This window comes from Sciurus vulgaris (genome assembly GCF_902686455.1).
Source record: "Sciurus vulgaris genome assembly, chromosome: 13".
Lineage (NCBI taxonomy): Eukaryota > Metazoa > Chordata > Mammalia > Rodentia > Sciuridae > Sciurus > Sciurus vulgaris.
In genome coordinates, this window is record NC_136474.1 from 8040087 (window position 1) to 8062355 (window position 22269).

General features: G+C 41.9%; 2 long non-coding RNA genes across 2 annotated transcripts in view; both read right to left on the reverse strand.

Moving 5' to 3' along the window:
- The window catches only part of LOC306643029, a 468395-nt gene extending 462633 nt beyond the window's left edge, over positions 1-5762 (reverse strand). Inside the window, exon 1 of the long non-coding RNA XR_013758797.1 lies at positions 5586-5762. This is a non-coding gene — a long non-coding RNA (uncharacterized lncRNA). The remainder of the gene's footprint in view (positions 1-5585) is intronic.
- Positions 5763-7497: 1735 nt separating this feature from the next.
- On the reverse strand, positions 7498-22046 carry LOC306643035. Its single transcript, XR_013758803.1, has 3 exons — positions 21729-22046; positions 14799-15003; positions 7498-7674 (listed from the first exon to the last, which is right to left on the reverse strand). It is a non-coding gene; the product is annotated as an uncharacterized lncRNA (long non-coding RNA).
- Between the last annotated feature and the right edge of the window lie 223 nt (positions 22047-22269).

The window sequence follows — 22269 nt, forward strand, 5'->3', positions numbered from 1 at the left end:
TTACAAATAATTTAAGGAGGAAGTAATACCAATTTACACAAAAGTCTTTGCAAGGGATGCTTATGATATAAATTTGAATCTTGAATGATCATCTAAATTTGAAGAGTCATATATGAACTAGCTACAGAAGCATGCATACATGCAAGTACATGTAACCCTGGTGAATCTGACTAGGTTTAAACTGGAGCACAGACTCCAACTTACTAATTGTGCCAGTATACAAGATGGTTTACCATTAGGAGAAATAGAGTGAAGTATACATTCCTGATTTATTTCTTATAATTGCACATGAATTTTCACCTCATCCAAAATAAAGTATTTTTAAAAAACAAATAATATGGTTATCAAATGATTGAAAATATTGAAGTTTTAAGTCCAAGAAAAATATATTTTAAAAATAAAAATATAACAGTATAACTTTATTCTTTCATTTTATTTGTATTTCCAAAATATTCATTAATAATTAGATATTTTTACTGATTAAAGATTAAAACAATTAAATGGACAAATTCTGCAGATACAAGTTATAAAAAATTGAAAATTGATGTCACTGCAAAAATTATTTTAAATCAATTGCACTTCTATATTTTAACAACAAATATCAAAAATTATATTTTTGGTTGCTCTGAGGATCAAATCACTAACCTGGCCTCCTTTAATTTATTTTAAAATTTTCAGACTGCTTTTACTTATGTTATCATCCTCCTGAGTAGCTGGGAATGCAGGCATGGCTCTTTGCACTCAGCAGAAATTGAACTTTAATATACCACTATTTACAACAGATATCAAAAAGTGTGAGTACTTATGAATAAGTTTCACAAACCATCAAAGAAACATTAATAAAAAAACCTGTGGGAGATTTAGAATGGTGTGGGCAATAAGAACAGGATGACAAAGGAGGAAGCCAAAGGCATGGCAGACAGTGAGAGAACAAAGAGTGTCTGTAAATAAGGTCAAATATCTAGCTAACAAATGTGCCCATGGACATGAGCAGAGACCCAACAGAAAGACTAAAACAGATATGTGAGCATGGGAATAGGAAGCAACACTAAATAAACAAGAGCCTGAAGTCAGAGCAGATAGAAAAAGGAGGAGGGCCCAAAACCTTTGAAAAGACCAAGTCAGTACTTTTCTATAGGAGTCCAGGATCTGGCTCTGGGGCCCCCTCTCTTCAGAGGAATCTGTTACTTTATTACTTTTGCTGTTATAAAAACACATACTGCTTGCTTGCTATCTTCCTCTCCTATTCCATGCCAAAAAAAAAAAAAAAAAGAAATAAAAAAATTTTTGACTAATATTACTCAATGGCTGGGTTTTGGAGTGCTTCCTTAGCATATATGAGTTAATGGGTTGGATCCCAAGCACAATATACATTAAAAAAATAAAAAAAAACTAAGTTATTAAAAATTTATTCAAGACCTATACCTGGAAAACTAGGCATATAAAACAATGCTAAGAGAAATTCAAATGACGTAAATAAATTGAGTGATATGCCATGGTCATATATGAAAAGATTCAATATTTTTTAAAATCTCAATTATTCCTTACACCGAGTTATTAATTTATTGTATCTGTAAACATAACCTAAGCAAGTCTTGTGGAAAAGCTGAATCTAAAATGGAGTGAAAGAGTGAAGAGTATAGAAGAGTCAAACCAGAAGAAAGAAGTTGGAGAAACAACAAGCTTACTGAACAGCAAGCTTATTGCAGAGCTCAGCAAACATCAATGAGTGTAAGGAAAATGAGATCAAGTGGAGATAGCAGAGGACACAAGCAGATTCACACCTAAGTGGTCAAGCAAGCTTTGACAAACCTGCCAATTCAGTGGAGAATATTTTCCAGAAATGATGTAGGAAAAACTTTGTGACTATATGTAAAATAAATAAATAAGTAAATAAATAAATAAATAAATAAATAAATAATTTCAAGCTCTGCCTCACACACTATGAGCAATTAAGTGTGAATGATCATAGATCTCAATGTAAGTGTTAAAAACATAAAACCTTCTAAAATAAGGGATAAGAATCATCACGACCTGAATTTTGGCTGACTTCTTATGTAAAATACAAAGTACTAAAAAAAAGGAGAACTGGATGTACCTCAGAGATACAACATTTATCTAGCGTGCTTAAGACTTTGAGCTCAATTCCCAGTACAAGAAAAAGATATTAAAAATAAATAAAAGGACTGACCATGAATATGGACTAATGAAAACAAGGAACAGTCATAACTTTATACATGCTGTTGGGAATGTAATGTGGTTATCTCTTTGGAAAGAGTTTGGCAGATTCTTAAAGTGTACACCTACATCATGGTCAACATATTCCACTCCTAGGCATCAACCAAGAGTAATTCAAATACACTTCTGCATGTATATTCTGCATGTCCAGCAAAGGTGAATAAGTGAATGGATAAACAAAATAAATATACACGAAGGCATAATCGGTACTAAAAAGAAAGAAAACAATACACAGAAGATGTGAAAGTCAAAATTCTACTAGAAGATAGAAAAGAACATGAAAAATATATGATTATATAATGTATTGAAATTTTATAGTGAGAAAAGGTACAGCAACAATTTCTTGCAAACAAGGAGGTAATAAAGAGGAAGCAAGGAATTTCTGGGGGAAATGGATACATTTATTATCCTGGAAGTGCTGAAGTTTCCTTAAGGCACAATCTAAATGCATACAAGCTTTTATAAATCAATTATACCTCAGTAAAGTATATGGAAAAGCCCAATAAGTCATATATTATAAGTTTAAATGTAGAAAAAATGGGGCCCAGAAATTAATACTTGAGTAGGAAGATAACTACAAGAACAAAACAAATATTTCAAAATAACTAAAGATATTTATATACAAACAAGTCACTGTGAACAATAGAGCATGTTAAAATGTAATAATATAGAGCAGTGTTGTCAAGGTAGATCCTGGAAGACCAAGTTTCTTCTAGGGTACAACAAGTTCAAAGCTATTTTATTTTAATAGCAAAATGTTATTTGCCTTTTCTCATTCAGGTTCTCCTAAGAGTATATATTTGAATTTCCCAAAGGTTACATGACAAAAGATGAACATAAAATATAGAAAGAGGGGAATCCAGCTGTATTCTAATTTCAAGATTTGCAGATCTTTACAGCAATGCCACTTTTATGTATGTTAACATGTAATATGTACACAATATTTTATGTGAATGTAGTGTTTTTTAAATTCTCAGTTTTAATTCACCACAGGGCAAATATTGATAGATAACCTAAATATAAATAAAAACTCATTGGAATTTTAAGTGTTGGGGAAGAGCTATTAATTTACCACCAAAAACCACTCAGGCAGTTCCCTCGAGGGGAACAACTGCCCTGCTAAGGTCTGGCCAGACATCCTATGGGAGGGTCTCCACATTCTGGGGGGATGTCCTTCCACATATTGACAGTAGGTGTGGATGCTATAGACTATGCCTGGGTCATAGAAATCTCAGCACAGATATTCAGACTCAACCTTTAGAATCAGGCACAGCATCTTACAATGAATGCCACACAAACCAACATATAATTTGCATTGTGCGTATCTTGGATGTTTTCATCTCATTTTTGTATGTGTTCATTTCTATTGTACTTTATATGAATATTATTCTAAAACAGTTTGGAATTGTTTAAAGATTGTGCTTCACCATGGAACCATGGAGAAACACTGAACTATATATCTTTCTTTATTTTTCCCTTTTTTTTTTTTTTTGCGGTGCTGGGGATTGTACATATCTTTCAATAATTGCAATTGGTATGATCCTTAAAGCAAATTGTTATGACTAGAAATTATCTCTACTTCATTAACAACAATGCAAAGGGCAGCCTCTCTATATATGCTATTTCTAATATAAATATAATGCAATCACACTTACAATGGGAATTGGCAATGCCGAAGAGAACCATACATACTCTCATCAGTGAAGAAATTTTCCATGGATCTCAGATGGATTGATTTCATTAAGTTCGTCTTTGCTATGTTCTGAAAATTAGAAAAATGTTGAACATTTACTAAAAAGACATTTTAAGCAAAAAGCTCCATCACAGTAAAATAAGACAAAGGGGAAAACAAGAAAGACAAGACCCACTGAAAGACCTGAAAGCAAATATCACAGGGTGCTTTAGCTACAGGAATTAGGTGAAAGACTTGACTTCCTACATCCTTCTCCTTTCTCAAACGAGTTTATTCTTGATTTGGATCAGCTTCCTATACATAAAAAATGATGAGGATTGTACTATGAAGAGACCCATGATTAACATGAGCCCTGAGTTTCACCCTTGATTCTCTGCTAATTAATTGCAAGGCTGCCAATCATGGTGACACAAGCCTGTAATCCCAGCAGCTTGAGGTAAAGGCAGAATGGAAAGTTCAAAGCCAGCCTCAGCAACTTAGTGAAGAATTAAGAAACTCAGCAAGACCCTTTCTCTATGTAAAATAAAAGAAAGGGCTGGGGATGTGGCTTAGTTGTTAAGCACCTCTGAGTTCAATCACTGGTACTAAAAAACAAGCACAAACATGCATACAAACTTACTGCAATACCATCAGAAAAATTGCTCAATTTCTCACTACTTTCATTTTTTTTTCACCTGTAATATGCAAGTAACATTTTCTTCACGTTTTTTGAGTGGAGGAGTGCTGGCAAAACCAGACCTATTTGTAAAATAAAATTATAAAAACCTTATGGTCAGTCTAGTACCTGGGGAAGGGGTCAATTCCCCTCCCCTCTCTTAGCCTTTCTCCAGAAAGTTGAATTGACCAATAAATAACTGCACTAAGTGTCTAAGTAGTTCCTCCTGAAATGTAATAGATGTCTGTGAGAGGAGCTGTTTCTTCTTTTCTCTTCTGTGAGCATGCTTTATGTTAGAGACAATGCACAAGACCTTCAGTCACATAGATTAGGAATTAAAAAAAAAAAAAAGAAGAAAAATCTCCAATGATAGGATGGGTCTAAGATGACATCAAATAAAAAATAATTATTGTGAGAAACTGTGGATCAGGGCTTAGAGTTTTGGAGTGCTAAACTTCTCTGGGACCGTTGGCATATAATAAACAGGTTTCTCCTACTTTCTGAGTGCCATCTTGTCTTTTCCTCAACAAAGGATGATGGAAAATAATATTCCTACAAGATAGCTCCCAATGAAAATTAAAGAGACATGCACCATGTAGAAGGGAGGGGAAACTAGTCAAACATTAACCTCCCAGTAAATCTTTTCTTAATAGCAATGGGCCCTGAAGGAAAGGGGCAGATACTGAATGCAGTGCTCTGGACTTTGACCGTTCCCCACTGCAAAATAGTCCTAAATGGAGGCACAGAAAATTATCAAAACTCTGGTAAACAATGGATCTCAGAGAAAGAAAAGCAATGGGCAAGGTTTGAGTACTCTTCCCTCATGATTTGAACTCCTATTTCCCCAGATAACAATAAATTTTAATCTTTTTACAACTACCATCCTAAGTTAAAATTTAACCAGCAAAATTAATTCCTCGACTGTGCAATCCGCACGTCCAAAATCTTCAAAACTATAAAACCCAGATTCCTTCTATAACCCGCAGACCATCTCCATACCCAGAAAATGGACCCTCCCATGCCCGATCCATTGACTTTGCAGAAGAATAAAGGAAAGCTTGCTGATCCGAGGTCTGAATCCCGTCTTCAGCATCTGTCATTTGTGGATCATGAGCTTACAATCATCATCCCTGTGCTTTCCCACGTTCTCCTAATAAGAAATGATTGCAACACAATATAAACCATGTTTCCCAGAGTTCCCCCTCTGTAAAATCTCTGGTGTAGCTTTCATTCATCAGGCTCAATGTGCATCCGGAAACATGAGTTTTAGCATGCCCTACCCCACTCAGTTCTTCTTGTCCATAAGGTCTGGGGACAGTGACAAAGTTCAACCTCAGGATGACCTGAAAGTGAATGGTCACAGAAAGCAAGGGTTGCATGGAGCGAACAGTACCTTCTCAATCCTGTCCAGGAAGAGCTATCTGGCGCAAGCTCATCTGCCCTACAGCAGACCTCTCACCCTGAAGCTGAACAAAATTGCTCTGTCCATGTGAACACTGAAAGCCTGCAGCCACTCAAACAGTGCTGAATTCACATAAGGAACCATCACCACCCACCCTGCGCCACGAAGACCCATGCCGGTAGCGCCCCCTGGCGACACCACCGCCTACAGCCACTGCCCCAGCAGAGTGTGTGTCCGCACCCCGCCTCCCAGGAAATGGCTGTCACTTTGGGGATCATGAGGCGGGGCCGTGGCCATGCCTGCTGGACCCAGGAGAGCCCAGGTGGGATGGTGCTTTTGTGAAATCCAGCAGTGTCTGGGTAAAACCCAGCCGATCTCAGGGTACCAGAGAATTGGATGGTGGCCCAGGGGCCCTCACTGTCCTTTTTTGTCTCTTTGTCCCTTTGGGCCAAAGGTCTTGGTAAAATAGAATAAATACTAGTGGGGGTGTTCATTGGGGTAAATTCACCGCCGGTAGTTTGGAGGTGAAGTCAGAATTGGGAACAGGTAGTTAGTGTAGAAATAGGGGATCCGGTCAAACCGAGGAAATGGCCATAAAATCATCTGCCTCTGGAAGTTGGAGACTGACACTGGAAGAATGGAATGTCAAGGATCTCCGGAGCCCATTGATTACCAAATTTACCTGCCTTTATCAAGGACTGCAAGCAAGGAGCTGCTAATTAATGCCCCCTGGGCCCTTGCCTGCCTGAAACACCTTGGCCCTCCCCCTGCCCATGGCTTTTCACTTAATGCAAAACCAGGCCTAGTCACGTAGGCAGGAAAGAGAGATAAGGGGGGGAGAGAACTGGAGAACAAAAGAGAATTTAACCTATAAAAGATGTAGGGTGTGCTCACTTCTTGGGACTTTAGAACATCAGCCATGACCCTCTTCTCCCTGCCGGGAGAAGTCTGTATTATTACCTTTAAATAAAACCTGCTTAGTATGCTTGCCTTGGCGTGCTTCTCTAGTGTTCAATCTTCAACATTAGAAGGAGCAGAACTCGTCACCGGTAAACGGCGGTATCAGAGGGAGCTCACAGTAAGAGGAATGTTCCATTTTTAAATGAAAAATGTAACAATGGAAATCACTTTGTTTTGCTTCCTAGCTTGTAGGTGTTAGAGTTCAGGTCCTCCATGATTGCAAGGCAGGTTACCAGCACAATGCCACTGGAAGACGAGCCAGGAAGATGAGTCATCTCATCCTTATTTACCATAAGTTCCATTGCCATGAACAACTCCTGCCACTAAGGACTTATCACATGGCAATTCCCGCCTCAGGTTTGGCATTATAAAATGACCAATGAGGGCAAAGTGGGCAGTAACCAATGGGAGAATTTTGGACATTATTCTAACCATGTGTTACTAGAAAACCAATGGGAGCAACTGGGGTGAGCCCAATCAGATCTGTAGAGGGAAGGGAATGCCTCAGTCAGCACATGCAACAAATTTGCAGATTGGTGAGACTTGAGCTTCTCTTGCTCAGCCCATTCCATTCTACCCCTCAGAATGATGTTTTCACTTTCACTATCAGTAACCAATTGAAGCCAGAATTAAGGACAGGCAGTTAGTGTAGAAATAGGTGATCCAGGTCAAATCAAGGAAATGAAGGCCATGAAAGACATCTGCCTCTGGAAGTTGGAGACTGCCCTGGGAGAATGGAATGTCAAAGACCTCTTGAGCCCATTGATTATCAAATTTACCTGCCTTTATCAAGAACTGCAAATAAGAAGCTGCTAATTAATGGCCCCTGGGACCTTACCTGCCTGAATTATCTTGCCCCTTCCCCTGCCCATGGATTCTCACTTAATGCAAAACCAGGCCTAGTCACATAGGCAGGAAGGAGAGAGAAGGGGGGAGAGAACTGGAGAACAAAAGAGACTTTAACCTATAAAAGTTGTAGGGTGCACTCATTTCTTGGGACTTTAGAACATCAGCCATGGCCCTCTTCTTTCTCCCGGAAGGAGTCTGTATTATTACTTTTAAATAAAACCTGCTTAGTATACTTGCCTTGTCATGTTTCTCTAGTGTTCAAACTTCATTATGAGAAGGAGCAGAACTTGTCACCAGTAAACAGCGGTATCACAATGACCTGGACCCCCAACTACGCACCCCAACTAACTCATGTAATTGACATCTTTTCTTTGGTTGGAATACAGCAATATTAAAAATGTTGGAATAGAAGCCATGCAGAGAAATGAGAAGAAATAGGCCTGGAAGAAACGCGCAATAGGTGTAAGAAAACTCACGAAAACCACACTGGACAAGGGAAATCACGTAAGGGATTTTATTAAGCAAAGAGAGTGTCTCCCTGCAGGGTAAGAGAGAAAATGAGAGGAAAAGAGAAAGAAAAGGAAAAGGGCATGCACTAAGGAGAGTGGAAAAGCAAGGAGAAGAAAAAAGTGAGTCAAGGGAGAGACTCACTTTCTTTCTATCCAGCAGATGGCAGTGGTTCTGCATTTTCTGGTTTTTCTTCCACCTAACACCTGTCCCTGTGATTCCTAAATATGGTTAATCATTCCTGACTTTCTAAACCCTTGGGGGGCAGGTCACAGCTCTGGTTGTCACAGCTCTTTGGCACCTAGTGCTGGAATCCACACTCACTCAATCTATGCACTCTTTGTTGAGTGTTTTCCTCCACTCTTGGCTCCAGGCTCTGCCATCCCCATCAGTTTTCTGTGGAGTTTTATAGCCCTGTGTTGCATTATTGATTTCATGCTGTACTAAATGATAAATATGATATCAGGTATTATAAGATTAGTTCCCCCAAACTAAAGTGTATAGCTATATATTTTCAAAGAAAGATTTGGACACTATCCCAGTGTGTCTTCAACATAATGTGGCAGAATGCAAGTTTTCACCAACATCATTATTATTTCATAGAATATATTAGCAAAATTCCTTAAATTCTTTGTGCTACTGAAAATTGAACACAGGATTTCATTAACATTAGGCAAATGCTGTATCTCTGAGCTTTTTAGGAGTTACTCACCATCCAAACCTGAACCATCCAGCTGTGGTACCTGCTACATATTTGTAGCTATTTAAATTCCACTGTAACTAATTACAATGAAACATTCAGTTCCCAGCTTCACTGGACATATTTCAGGGACTCTGTGGTAATGTATACCACTATTTTGGATGGTGCCCATTTGCAATGTTGTCAAATCTGCAGGGAGCCACAGTGGCAGACATGGAGCAGACCAGGACCTCTTTTTCTCAAATTCCATATCTGCAGTTTTTGTAGGTCTTGCAGGCTTGGCATTCATTCAGCCCAGAATGATAAACAGATGACAAAAACAAAAATGATATATTTCATGGGATGACACACAGTATTTTAATACATATACAATTTATGTAGTATTTAAATCAGGATAAACATATTTGTGTTCATCACACATTTCAGTTTAATTTTACCAGCATGCAAGCGCTATTTTTTAACAGTTCCTTGTTTCTTTCTTTAACTTATTATCACCAATATTTTTTTTGTATCTCCTGTGCTATGAATTCATTCTGCACCTATTAATAGCTACTCATTCACTTTATGGGTTTTATTCAAATCTGATATTTTCCTTGTCAGAACTTTTAAAGATTTTTTTTTTTTGCTTTGTTTTTGTCTTGTGCTATTTATGGGTGTAGAAAATTTCTTTATGTTAAGTACAAATACTCCTCCTTCAACAGGGGATAGAAATTGTCTATACCTCTCCCTTCAAGTATGTGCACCTCACCCCTGAGGCACTCCTCAGCTGGCTCTGTTAGCTCACTATTTCTGTTATTCTTGCTTTTGCTTAAAGTTCAGAGTTCAGTGATGCAGCCAGTAATCTGGATCTTGTGAATGCTGTCTATTTCAAGAAACCTTGAATTTCAAGGAATAATCAGTTCAACAAGGGACACACCCAGGAGACTCTTGTAAAAATAGAAAAGGGGAATGTCACACAACACAGGACGGTTCAGGACACAGATTATGTGTCCACACTGGTTTCTAAGTTATCTATGACGGTCTCCTCATGGAACTATGTTATGTGGCCTTAGACATCCTGGCATCTGAAATTCCCCACCAATTCTTAAGACCCTTCTCTCATGGTTCTCCTTTTTTATGTCTTCCAAGTTTCTGCATATTCCCCTAAATTCTGACCTGGCTTCTTCTATCACCTGTGAAACTGTTACTAGTTTGCTAATTCACAAGGTGAATCTGATGGTTAGCTCATAGTCTTACATTAAGTATTTCCAGGCTTCACAGAACTTTTAGATAAAGTTGAAATTTGATATATGGTGTATGGTATTCTTTTTAGACTAGGATCCTATTTCTCATTTTCTTTTTCAGTATTTATACACTCCTAGCTTTACTGGGGTGTACACTCTGGAAGTGCCCTATTGTTTTGTTCCCTCTTCCAAGTTATCACCACACTCCTGCTGCTCTCCACCAGACATTGCAGTGGTTTAAGGACCTATCTCATTCTTCTGGAAAACCATCCAATGGCCAATGGCTGTCTTACAAGTGCCTGGTCTAGAACTGGTGCTCAGTAAATACTGAACCAATGAATGATCATCACACATTTTTCATAGTAAATAAGTGCAGATTAATAGTTAAATACAAATAAATATAGGGACATGGAGGGGCTGAAAGATGGCAGGATAGAGAAAGGTGGACAACTTATCACTTTCAACTCAAGATTGAAAAGTGCAGTGTGTTTGTTCCTCAGCAAGGTGGCTGACCAAGGGCATTCACTGAATTTCAGCATTGGGCAACAAAATAACCAGTCACAGAAAGTCAAACTTTTAAATGTAGTATAAGAAATATGGAAAGCCTGGAAAATATAATTGACATGGGGCAACCTCAAAAATAGAGAGGGAGGCTGACCTTAACTAACTGAGAGATGGTGGAGAAAGTTTTTGAGTGAAAAGTGATTAAAATCAATTGGCAAAGGGCAGAGAGTCAACCCAAATCAGTGCTGCAGTGCTGGGGACCACTTCTAAGTGACTCTTGGTAGTGAGTAGAGACTGCAGATTGGGAAATCACAGAGGAAGTAGTCAGCCTGATCCAGCAGTCACCTACTTGGAACCCAGACGATATCTGAATCAGCACCTTTGAAACAGGTACAAAGAGGACTGTGCCCAGGGTGATGCAGCCTGGAGAGACCAAAGAGAAAGAGATACCTTTGTGGCTGGAATCCCATATGAGCTTCAGGGAAAATCAGGCAGTTCCATCTATACTCCAGATCAGTTTATGGGTAATCCACAGTCATAGAGAAGACTGAAGCCTATCAAGGGTGGGACTTTTCACCCTGAGTGGAAATTTCAGTAGTTATTCAAATCCCAGACATTCAGCAAAGATTGACATCTCCCCAGCAACAGGGGACTGGGAACCAAATCTCAAATATCCACCAGCATAGTTTAAGGACTCAGTCAAGAACAAATTTCAGCTATGGAAAATTTTACCTGCCCCACTGCAGGAATGTCCTGGTCATCCATGTCCCTATTTTCTCCCATCCTACAATAGGAAACAGGAAGCTGAGAACTACTACAATCAGTATTGGTTCCAAGAAAGACAAAGACATTCACTTAATAAACCCCAGTTCTGGGTTTGTGCTATAGAGCCCCCAGAATAATTCTCAAAGAATGGAACCTCAGCATAAGCAGCAGATACCCATTCTTAACACAGTTTTGACCACCTTGGTAAATTTTTTTCAAGCAATTTTTTTTCCATTCTCAATTAAGAATAGTTTTTCTATTATTCCATTTTCTTTTTTTAATTTTTACTTTTGCATTTATATTCTATTTTATTTTCTCTTTTAAAAAAGTTTTTTCCATTTTGCAGGATTCTGTGTAATACACCTGGGCCTGTGCGGGTGAGATCTTCCTGAGTGGAAGGTGTGTGTGTGTGTGTGTGTGTGTGTGTGTGTGTGTGTGTGTGTGTGTGTGTAATTCTATTCATGTAATATATGTACCCATGTATATTTATATATTTTTTCTTTTATTTAATTGCTCTATTTTGCACCCATTTATTATTTAATCTTGGTTTGACTTTGGTGGGACAAAATTTTACATAGGTTTGTTTTGTTTTCATCTTTTACTTTGTACCATGGTTTTATTTCTCTTGCTCTTCCTTCTTAAACCTCTTCACCTACTAATAAGCATATTTTCCTGTTCCCTCTACCTCTCTTTCTTTCTTTTATTATTTTTAGTAATTCTTTTACTCCTACATCTTTAGTGCCTTCATAAGCTACCTATCTCCAGTATCTCCTTTATTCACTTTTTAATTATTTCAAACTCTCTCTCACCCTACAATAATGTTTTCTCTTCAATTAAGTAACTATAATTCCACTCCCTGATAGAATTAATAGTTTATGAAATTACTATCCATTTATATCTTTATTGTTAACATAGTGGATAACAGAGCAGACCCTACATGTTAATGACTGATCTAGTTCATGATTACTTATTATTGTTGCTGATGTTAAATCTTAACCCCACTATCACTCCACAGGTGATAATTAGTGTTATAGATGTCAAAGTACACACCAGACACTTATTTAAGGGCTGCACACATATGTTATTAAATTATTGCAAGTCCCTGCTCCCTCTTTCTCTAAGAGGAGCTGGAATATGGACACTTCATGCTCACAGAGCAGAGATTGTGCTGATGAGTCTCACTTACAGTTCAACCAAGTAAAAGTGAACCTTACTCCACACACATACACACACTCTAGACCCATATAGCCTTTATGATACTTCATATAGAATAGGGGAGAGAAACCCCCAATCCAATAATCAAGTCCCAGGTGGAAACAACTAGAGGGGACCTCAGGTCCCACTCTGGTCATCTATTCATACATCTAAAACAGACAAAAAGAGACAGCAACACACACAAGAACATACAAATAAAGAGGGAGAGGGAGAGGCATCCAAAACAACTGATGAGCAGGCTTTTGAAAAACAAAGAAACAGGCAAAATATTCTCCTTGCAAAATTCACAGTGTATGTGGGTGTGCATGAACAGTGAGTGAGCATGTGTGTGTCCATCGTGGGAGGAAGGGGCCTGATGCCTGCAGACTGGTGTTGCAGTGTGCACCCCTGACCACCCTTCACTCTGGTTTGTCCCAGAACTGCTCTTTTGGGATTCAGGCTTTTTGAGCCTCACCCACCCCCAGTTCCTTACTGCCTCTCTTCCCACCTTGGCCTGGAGGCCAGGCCTGGCAGGGGACAACGAGGCAGGTTTCCAAGCCAGTGTCTGGCCAAAGGCCCAGGGTTTTTGGGAACAGGAGGGGAGGTTGGCATTCTCTGGACCTTTTCTGAGGTGTCAAGCTAGTCAGAGTGGGTGGAGAGTGCTGTTCATAGCCCCAGAAGATCAGAGGTCCTGGCAGTACCCTCCTTTCCTTTCCATGGTAGCCCCTGGAATAGGATGCAGGGAAAGACTTCCTAGGAACAGGGGAGGCAATCACTGTTGGAAGAGGAAGAGGTTTCTTGAAACAATATCTAGCTCAGCTCAGGTTGGTGGGGAGCCTGGTCATTCCCATGACCCTCTAGTCTGCCCCTTCCTTCTTTTTCTTTCCCTTCCACAGTGAGTCCCAGCCCCAAAACTTCAGGGTATCCAGGTGGATGCAGGTGGGGCCTGAGGATGAGCCCCATGACATGGGTGAGTTCTCATGGCAGGGATCCAGTTTCAGCTGAAGTGTGTCAGGGGAAGGAGAAAGAAGGTCTGGGTCCTGGGGATGGGGTACATGAGGTCCAGGCAGTGGTGGAGGGCACTGAAGAAGTGTGGGAGTTGGCAACTTGGGGCACAGGGTCCAGGCAGGAGGAGGGTCTGAAGGAGTCTGAAAGGTGGGAACCTGAGGCATAGGTTACAGGCAGGAATAGGGGTCTGATTTTGTGTGGTCGGGAGGCTGCTAGTCCCCTTCCAAGCCCTAGTCAAGGCTGGCAGCAAGCAGCTCTGCTGTGTAATAAAATTAAGGCAAAATTTACTGCAAGCCCAGAAACACCTTCAGCAAAAGAAGGGAAAGAAGACAGTTTTAGCTTTGAATAAGCATTGAACAAGGACATGATGACCTCACAGCCACCTGCTAAAAGACCTCCTGGGAGTCTTGCTCCTTGTCCTGTGCCCAGCACCCTAGAGAGCACACACAGTCTTTTGAGACTCCTGCATCACAACCTACAGCAGGAAGCCTCCAAGTTTCCTCTGTTCTGCCACTGGATTCTCCTGATACTGGTGGCCTTTAATGGAGTAGTTTGGCTCAGCCTAATTGCAGGTTAAAGGTTTGAAAGTCAGCTTTCCATTGCTGTGACAAAATACCTGAGGTGAACAACTCACTATGAGGAGAGTTTTCAAAGGTTTCACTCCATCATTCTGTTTGCTCATCTTCTCTGCCTCTCCATGCAACCTCCACAGTGTGTCTCCCCCCAGAGTCTCCAGAACACCGCAAAGGAGGCTCAGTCCCACTGTGTTGGCTGGCCTTATGGAGCAGGCCATTCCTGCAGCTCAGAGAGTGCCCAAACTTGCCTCAAGGGCCATCGTGCCAGCTTTCTGGTTGTGGCCTCTTGGGATTGGCCTGCAGACTTGACCTGGGCAGGACTGAGGGATGAGGCCTTTCAGAGGAAGCTACAGGCCTTCTGGGAGAGGGCTGCAGGGTGTGGCAGGCAGCAGTGCAGGGCTATTCAGGAAGAGGCAAGTGGCTAGAGCAGAGCCCCATGTGGAACTCTGTCTACCATCCAGCACATAAACAGTCATTCCATAGAGACCCAGTTGAGAAATACCAGAGTCTTCCATGATCACTTACCTGTGCACAAATGCACATGACCGCATGTTCAAACTGCAGAACGACACGTGTGCAGAGTCAGGACCACCATGATTGAGTCCATCTCCCAGTGCCTGCTCCAGTTTCTGACATGTTCTCTGCAGCAGCACTGTGGCCTTTTGTAGGGTGTCCATCTCCTCCACTGCTTCACCTTCACTCTTCATAACTGGAGCACTTCCTCCCTGGTCTAAAAAATTATTTTCATGATTCTCTGCATGTTTCATGGGCCCTCCTGCCTTACTGCATGAACACCTCTTCCTCCCCTTTGAAGTGCTTCACAATTTCTAGACATGGTTTAGTGGAAGAATTTCCCCTGATTGCTTTATCTCCATCAGTGAACACATGGAGGCAATCTTGGGGCTTTCGCATGTGCTTGTCCCATTTCCAATGAACTTTCCCAGTTTATCCTACTGGCTTGTTGGACTTTGAGTTTGGAAATGTCCTTTTCAATTCCTCCCCAAGGGCAATTGTTAATTTTCTTTTAAGAAAACACTTTTCACACAAAGAGGGTTGCATCTGACATCCCAATCCTGCTTTTATTTCTGTTGTTGAGGGCTGGATCCTCAGGTCTCACCAAGTGAATACCTTTGCCCACCCACTCAGGATTCAGTGATTTTTCTTTCCCCAAAAGTCCCTGTAAATTGCTCTGCATGGAAATAAGTGTGATTTTCAAAAGCTCAGACAACAGTTCCTGAGGAAGCAAGAAGAATCCAAGCCCAGTGGTGCATAGGTGTTTGAGTTCCTCACACAGTATGCACTAGGGAGGCCACAGGAGAAGAGCAAAGTGAGGAACCTGGGGAGGACATCAACCCTGGACTCTGGAGTGGAGAAGGAAAGACAGTGGCTGGAGGAGATGCCACAGCTGGGCTATGGACAAAGCCATCTCTTCCCCAAACTCTCCCATTTCTGCTGCACCTCTCTAGTCACCATGTGTGCCTGGGAACCCGTGAACAGAAACCAGGCTTGGCCATGGGCAGGGCTGGGCTCTTCAACCTCTCAGCCCACCCTGAGCTCCAGAACCAGGAACAGAATGAGGTGCCACTGGGCTATTGTTCTTCCACCTGCAACCTGATGATCACTGCACCCTGTTGGCTCTCTCACTTGCTCAGCACTCACGTGAGTCATATTCACAGGCACACCAGTCTTTCTATGACCCCTGCTCAGGACTCAACTGAGTCATGTTCATAGGTAAACAAGGCACTGCTCTACTCCATGTCTCTTCCTGGTCTTGCCCAGCCTGGGTTGCATGAGGTATCTACAACATAGAAATGGGCAGCCATTGCTTGCTATGGGCCATGGTATTGTTTTGTGCATTGGCTCCATTTAATGCATTGATCAAGCAAAAGCTAATAATGCAGGAATATGTATCTGTGTAGTCATCCCACCGTGAAGAGCTGCAGAAATGTGTGGAACTCACTTCCAGTACTCAAAACAAGCATCCATGCAACCAGGAACAACAATTTGTCCTGCACAAAGGAGCCTTTGAACTGATTTTCTGTTATTTTTAAATGACATTATCCACCAACATTCTTGGCAGAACCTTACTCAACTCTCAGCTAGTGATCGCTGGGGGAAGTCTCTCTGATTAGACAGCAGTGAACACTTACTAGGAGTCTGATCTTTTCCCTGGTGGGTCCATGGCCACCATTAGCTGACTACGGACTCAGGAGTCCAATCAAGAGGGAAGGAGGTAGTGAGTAGTACTTGATCTGCAGATACACTATGGAAAGAATGTGTCTTAAGATTATTAGTGAAGAATGGGTCACACACCTTCAGCATCAGGGAAATTAATAATGAGTTCAAGACTGCTCTTCAGAGAGCCTGTTGATTGACACCCACTGGTATCACAGGTAGGGTGGAGGTGAGGGTGCTTGGGAACCTCTGAAGTCCCAGGAGGGCTATGGAGCATACAGCAAAATAGGGAGAGGCTTAAGACCCAAGCAAGGCCTCTGCTGAGCCCACATATATCCTTCCCTGAAATACCTACTCAGCCTGGGCTTCTGTAGCTTTCCTCACAGCTGCTCTTCCCAGTGGATACAGAGCAGAACAAGAGGGGTAATGAACCAAAACACTGCAGGTGAACATGAGAAAGGAGAACCCAGAGTCAATCCCCAGAACTTTCTGCAGAGAGCAACTGACCAAACTGAGAAATAGTCCAGATGAATGAGGAGTCAGTGGATATGTGGTGGACATTGACTCTCATCAGCATGAATCACAGCCCTGGAAGGATAAAAAGAAGACCTGGCAGGAGGATAGAGACCCTTCTCATGCCTTTTCCAGGGAGGGCTGTACAAGAGATTATGGACAGAACACAGAGAATACTGAGCAGTGTCAGATGAGGGGCATTGACACACAGGACCCAGAGGAGTCTGAGCAAGAATTGCCTTGGGGAAGATAGAACAAGACAGAAGACTGAGCATTTTTAGATGAGGGGAGCTCACCCAAAGGACCTAGAGAAGAAAGATCAAGAAATGGTTAGAGAAGTCAGAAAAAAGAAACAGAGAACACTGAGCAATGTAAGCTAAGGGGAACTCACAGACAAGACCCAATGGAGACTGAGTAAAGACAGGGTAGACAAACTTAGCAGTTTAAACCAAAAAGGCTGAGCCATGTTTGGAGAGGGGCTATCACAAAGAGGACTCAATGGAATCAAAGCATTAGTGGGTGAGAGGGGCTCACCCATAGAACACAGAGCACCCTCAGCAATGATGGGTGAGGGTAGATTTAGGGCAGGACTCAGAGAAGACTGAGCATTGGTGGGAGAGGGGTACACATGCCTATGACACAGAAGACCCTGAGCAATGATGGGGTAGGGGAGACTGAAGGCAGGATCCAGGGAAGGCAGAGCAAAATAAGGTGAGGTGTACTTGACCACAGGAGCCAGAAAAGACAGATTTCTCTGGGAAGAGGTGTGCTCATCAAGATGATTCACAGCCTTTGACCCTTATCAAGAGAGTCCCTTGGTCCAATGTCTCAGCTACTTCAGAGGCAGTGGGACAGTGGGACAGTGGTGTTTTTCAAACATCTGGGGAAGTCCTCCATGATGATAGGAAATTGTCCTTGACCACATTTCACACCTTAAAGATATTCATTGTGCCTGACTCAGAGGTCCTAGAAGGTTTTTTTCTCTTGTCAAAAGAGAGCAGTCAGTGGCATGTCACAGAAAACCCTGAAAATACTTAAATATGTGCTTTTCATCCACTGTTCAGAAAGATGTTAGAAATCCTGGGCATACTATATTACCCATAAGATTTCAGTCACATGAGCAATGGTGTGAAAATAGTGGATGATGTGGATGTGTACAGGAATGAGGTCCTCAGTGCTGTGGGAATTAACATCCATTAAAAGTCTCTTGGGTTTTCAAGCATTAGTGAGGAGTTTGTCTGCATGGCAGCACCAAAGACCTATTGAGGTTGTTGGAAAGAGGAGGTATTCACTTCTCTCCCAATTAAAATAGTCATGTTGGCGTTGACTTGCAGATAAGGCCTGAGATGGCATATTGATATGAGCTGAAATGGGACTCAGAGATTTCACTAAGAGAATTATATTGCGTAGGGCTCAGTGGAGAGAGAGCACTGGAGTCACAAGTGTGTCCTCCCATAGTACCCACAGGAGACTGAGCACTGTTTGGAAAGCGTCGCTCACCCACACTACTCAGAGAACACTAAACAATGGTCCAGGAGGGGAGATTAAGGAGAGTACCCAGACAAGACTGAGTGCTCACTCACAGGACTCAAAGATGATGTGTAATGGTGGGGTACATGAGGTAATGAGAGAACCAAGAAAAGGCTGAGCAATGTTAGGCTGCCTATGATCACAGACACGAATTAAAGAACTGTGAGATAAGATTGGCTATGGGAAATTAGCACATGGCACAGAGGAGACTGAGAAAAACTGGGTGAGGAATGCTCACCCAGAGGTCCCAGAGCATACTGAGCACTGCTGGATGAGGGTCACTTACCCAGAAGACACAGCAGAGACAGAGTATTAGAGAGTAATTGGAACACCAAAATAATATTCAGGGAAAACTAAGAACCTGTGTGCAAGTTCCACTCTTGATAGGACTTAGATGACCCTGAACAATCAATGGTGTATGAGTGGAGATTTAGGGCTGGACCCAGAAAAGACTGTGCACTGGTGGGAGAAGGGTGCTCATGCAGAGGACTCAGAAGATCCTCAGCAATGGGTGTTGAGAGGAGTTTTATGGAAGAACCCTGAGAATACAGAGCAAAAATTGATGAAGGGTGCTTGAATACAGGATCCAGAGGAGATGGAGGCCTTTTGGAACAGGGATTCTCCCCTATAGTGCTCTGAGTTTTTGGAGCCTTTTGGAGAGTATTCCTTGGGTAAAAGTTTTAGTGATCTCAGATATGGTGGGAATGATCCTATTTCAAAAGTCTAGAGAAGTTCTTAATGAGGATGGAAAATTTTTCATGGTCACATTACACACTGTTTTTTGAAACTCTGCATTGTGTTTGAAGAGGTCCTAGGTGGTTTCCTCTATTTGTCAAGAGTGCAGCCAGTGACATAACAAAGAGGATACTGAAATGCTCTCCATACTGAAGTGTTTTCCATCCACTGTTCATAAAGATTCAGAAATCCTGGGCATGCTACATCACCCACAAAAACTCAGCTACTTCAGCAATGGTGTGGAAATGGTGAATGACGCATGGTGGGATGAGGTCCTTGGTTGTGTGTGAATTCACATCCATTAATATTGTCTTGAGTTTTAAGGCTTTGTTGAATACCTTCTTTGCATGGCAGCACAAATATGGCCTATTACCAATGTTACAAAGTGGAAGTATTCACATCTCTCCAATTTTCAATTGTAGTGTTGATATGGACATGCAGAGAAAACCAGAGATGGTGTATTCACATTAGCCAGAATTGGACTTACACAGAGACTTCACTATGAAAACTAAGTTTTTTAGGGCTCAGTGAAGAATGAACACTGGTTGAAGGAGTGTGCCCAACCACAATACCCCCAGGGGACTGAGCACAAGTGGAGGAGGGATGCTCAATCACAGGACTCAGAGGACTCTGAATAATGGTGCAGAAGGAAGATTAAGGACAGGACCCAGAGAACACTGAGCACTGATGGGAGAGGGGTCTCACCCATAGAACTCAGAAAATCATGAGCAATGGTGGAGTAGGTGAGGTTAGGAAAGAACACAGAAAAAGCTGAGTAATATGAGGCTACATATGATAACACAGAAGAGCACGAGGGGGCTGAGATAAGACTGGCTATGGGAACTTAGCACATGGCACAGAGGAGAATTAACACTACTGGGTGAGTTGTGCTCACCCAGAAGACCAAGTGTATACTGAGGACTGCTGTATTAGGAGCACTCTCCCAGAGGACACAGAAGAGACAGGGTACTGGAGTATAAGTGGCATTCCAAGTAAATATCCTGTGAAAATTAGCATCAGTGTGCAAGGGGCACTCACCAGAGGACTCAGATGACACTAAGCAATGGTGTGTGAAGGGAGATTAAAGACAGGACCCAGCAAAGACTGAGCACTGTCAGGTGATGGGTGCTCACCAAAAGGACCAAGAGAAGAGTGAGCAAGGAATGGCTAGGGAACTCAGAAAAATGAAAGCGAGAATAGCACTGTTAGGTGAGGTATGCTCAACCACAGGACCAACAGGAGACACAGTAAAGACAAGTTAGAAGAACTTAGCATCTTAAACAAAGAAGGCTAGTCATGTTTTGAAAGGGGCTATCACAAAGAGGACCCAGAGGAATCAGAGAACTACTGCATGTGTGGCAGTCACCCACAGGAATCAGAGAACCCTGAGCAATGGTGAAAGAGAGGAGTAGGGCACAACCCAGAGAAGACTGAGAATTGGTTAGAAAGGGGCTCATACAGAGGACTAAGAAGACCCTGAGCAATGGTGGTTGACAAGACATTTAGGGCAGATCCTAGAGAAGACAGAACAAATGTACATGAGGGGTACTTGACTATAGGATCCAGAAGACACAGATGTCTTTGGGAGAGGGGTTCTCTGCTCTAGGGCTCTGAGTTTTGTAATCTCTTAGAATATCCTTTGTGTCAAAGTTTTAGTGACATCAGGTATGGTCAAAATGATCCCATTTCCAAGGTCTGAAGAATTCTTCCATAAAATGGGAAATTTTCCTTGGTTACATTCCACATAGTCTTTTGAGTTTGTGCATTGTGCCTCTCTCAGAAGGTCTAGGAGTTCTACTCTCTTGTCAAAAGAGAGCAACCAGTGACATATCAGAGAAGATCCTAAAAATACTTAAATATATGCTTTCCATTTACTATTTGAAAAGATGTCAGAAATCCTGGGCAAGATATATCACCCATATGATCTTAGTCACTTGAGTGTGCAGAACTGGTGGATGATGAATGGTATATTAAAGTTCTCAGTGCTGTGGGCATTGACATATTTCAAAATTTTCTTGGGTTTTCAGGCATTGGTGAGGAGTCTGTCTGCATGGAAGCATCAAAGACCTATTGAGGCTGTTTGAAAGAGTAAGTATGCACATCTCTCTAAGTTTTCATAGTAGTGTTGACACCTTGATGTGCAGATAAGGCCCAAGATGGTGTACTGACATTAACCGGATTGGACTCACCCAGAGTTTTACTAAAGGTACCAAGTTGCCTAAGGCTCAGTGGAGAGGAATCACTGGTGATGGAAGTGTGTCCACCCATAATACCCACAGGTTACAGAGCACTGGTGGGACAGGGGCACTCACATACATGCCTTAAAGGACCCTGAGCAATGTTGGGGGATGGGAGAATAAGGATAGGTTCCAAAGAAGAATGAGAACTTCTAAGTGAAGTTTGCTCACCCACAGGGCACAGGAGACTGTGCATTGCTGGCCAGGGGACCTGCTTTCACAGAAAAGTTTATGTAGTTAGTACACATGTGAATGTAACACTCACTGTTCTTTTTTTGTTCCCTCTTCTTGTGTGACCTTGGTGCTGATCTGTGGCCTCATGGAAACTTCCTGCATCCTCTTCTACCAAGTGTCTTCTCCCTATGGTGGTCTGGGAACAATGTCCAGCAATGTGTGGTGACATGCCAAGCCCCTCTCCTTAACTTCCATACAGTTTGTGATGTCATAATGGCCTAGGGTGAGGGGCAGGCACAGCTGTTTTGGCTACCAAGGCCTTGGAGAAGGTGTGGGGCCCTCATATCTGACTGTGTCCCTTGGTGTAACCTTTCCTTGTACCCAATGTCCTCTACCTCCACTGGCTGCAGTAAGAGGTCTGAAGGCCCTGTGTTCAGTTCTGTTTCTGGCCCTTTTGTCCCTGAGTTTAGAAATGTCTGGTTTGGTAGTGCCATCCCAGGCATCAGGGGTGAGGTCACAATATGACTGTGGAGACTGGGTAACAGAGTATCAGTTTCTCATCCAGTCCCTGCTGGAGCCAAGGGCCTCTTTGCCCCACCTTCTCCACCTTCTCCATAGGGACCCCAGGCCTG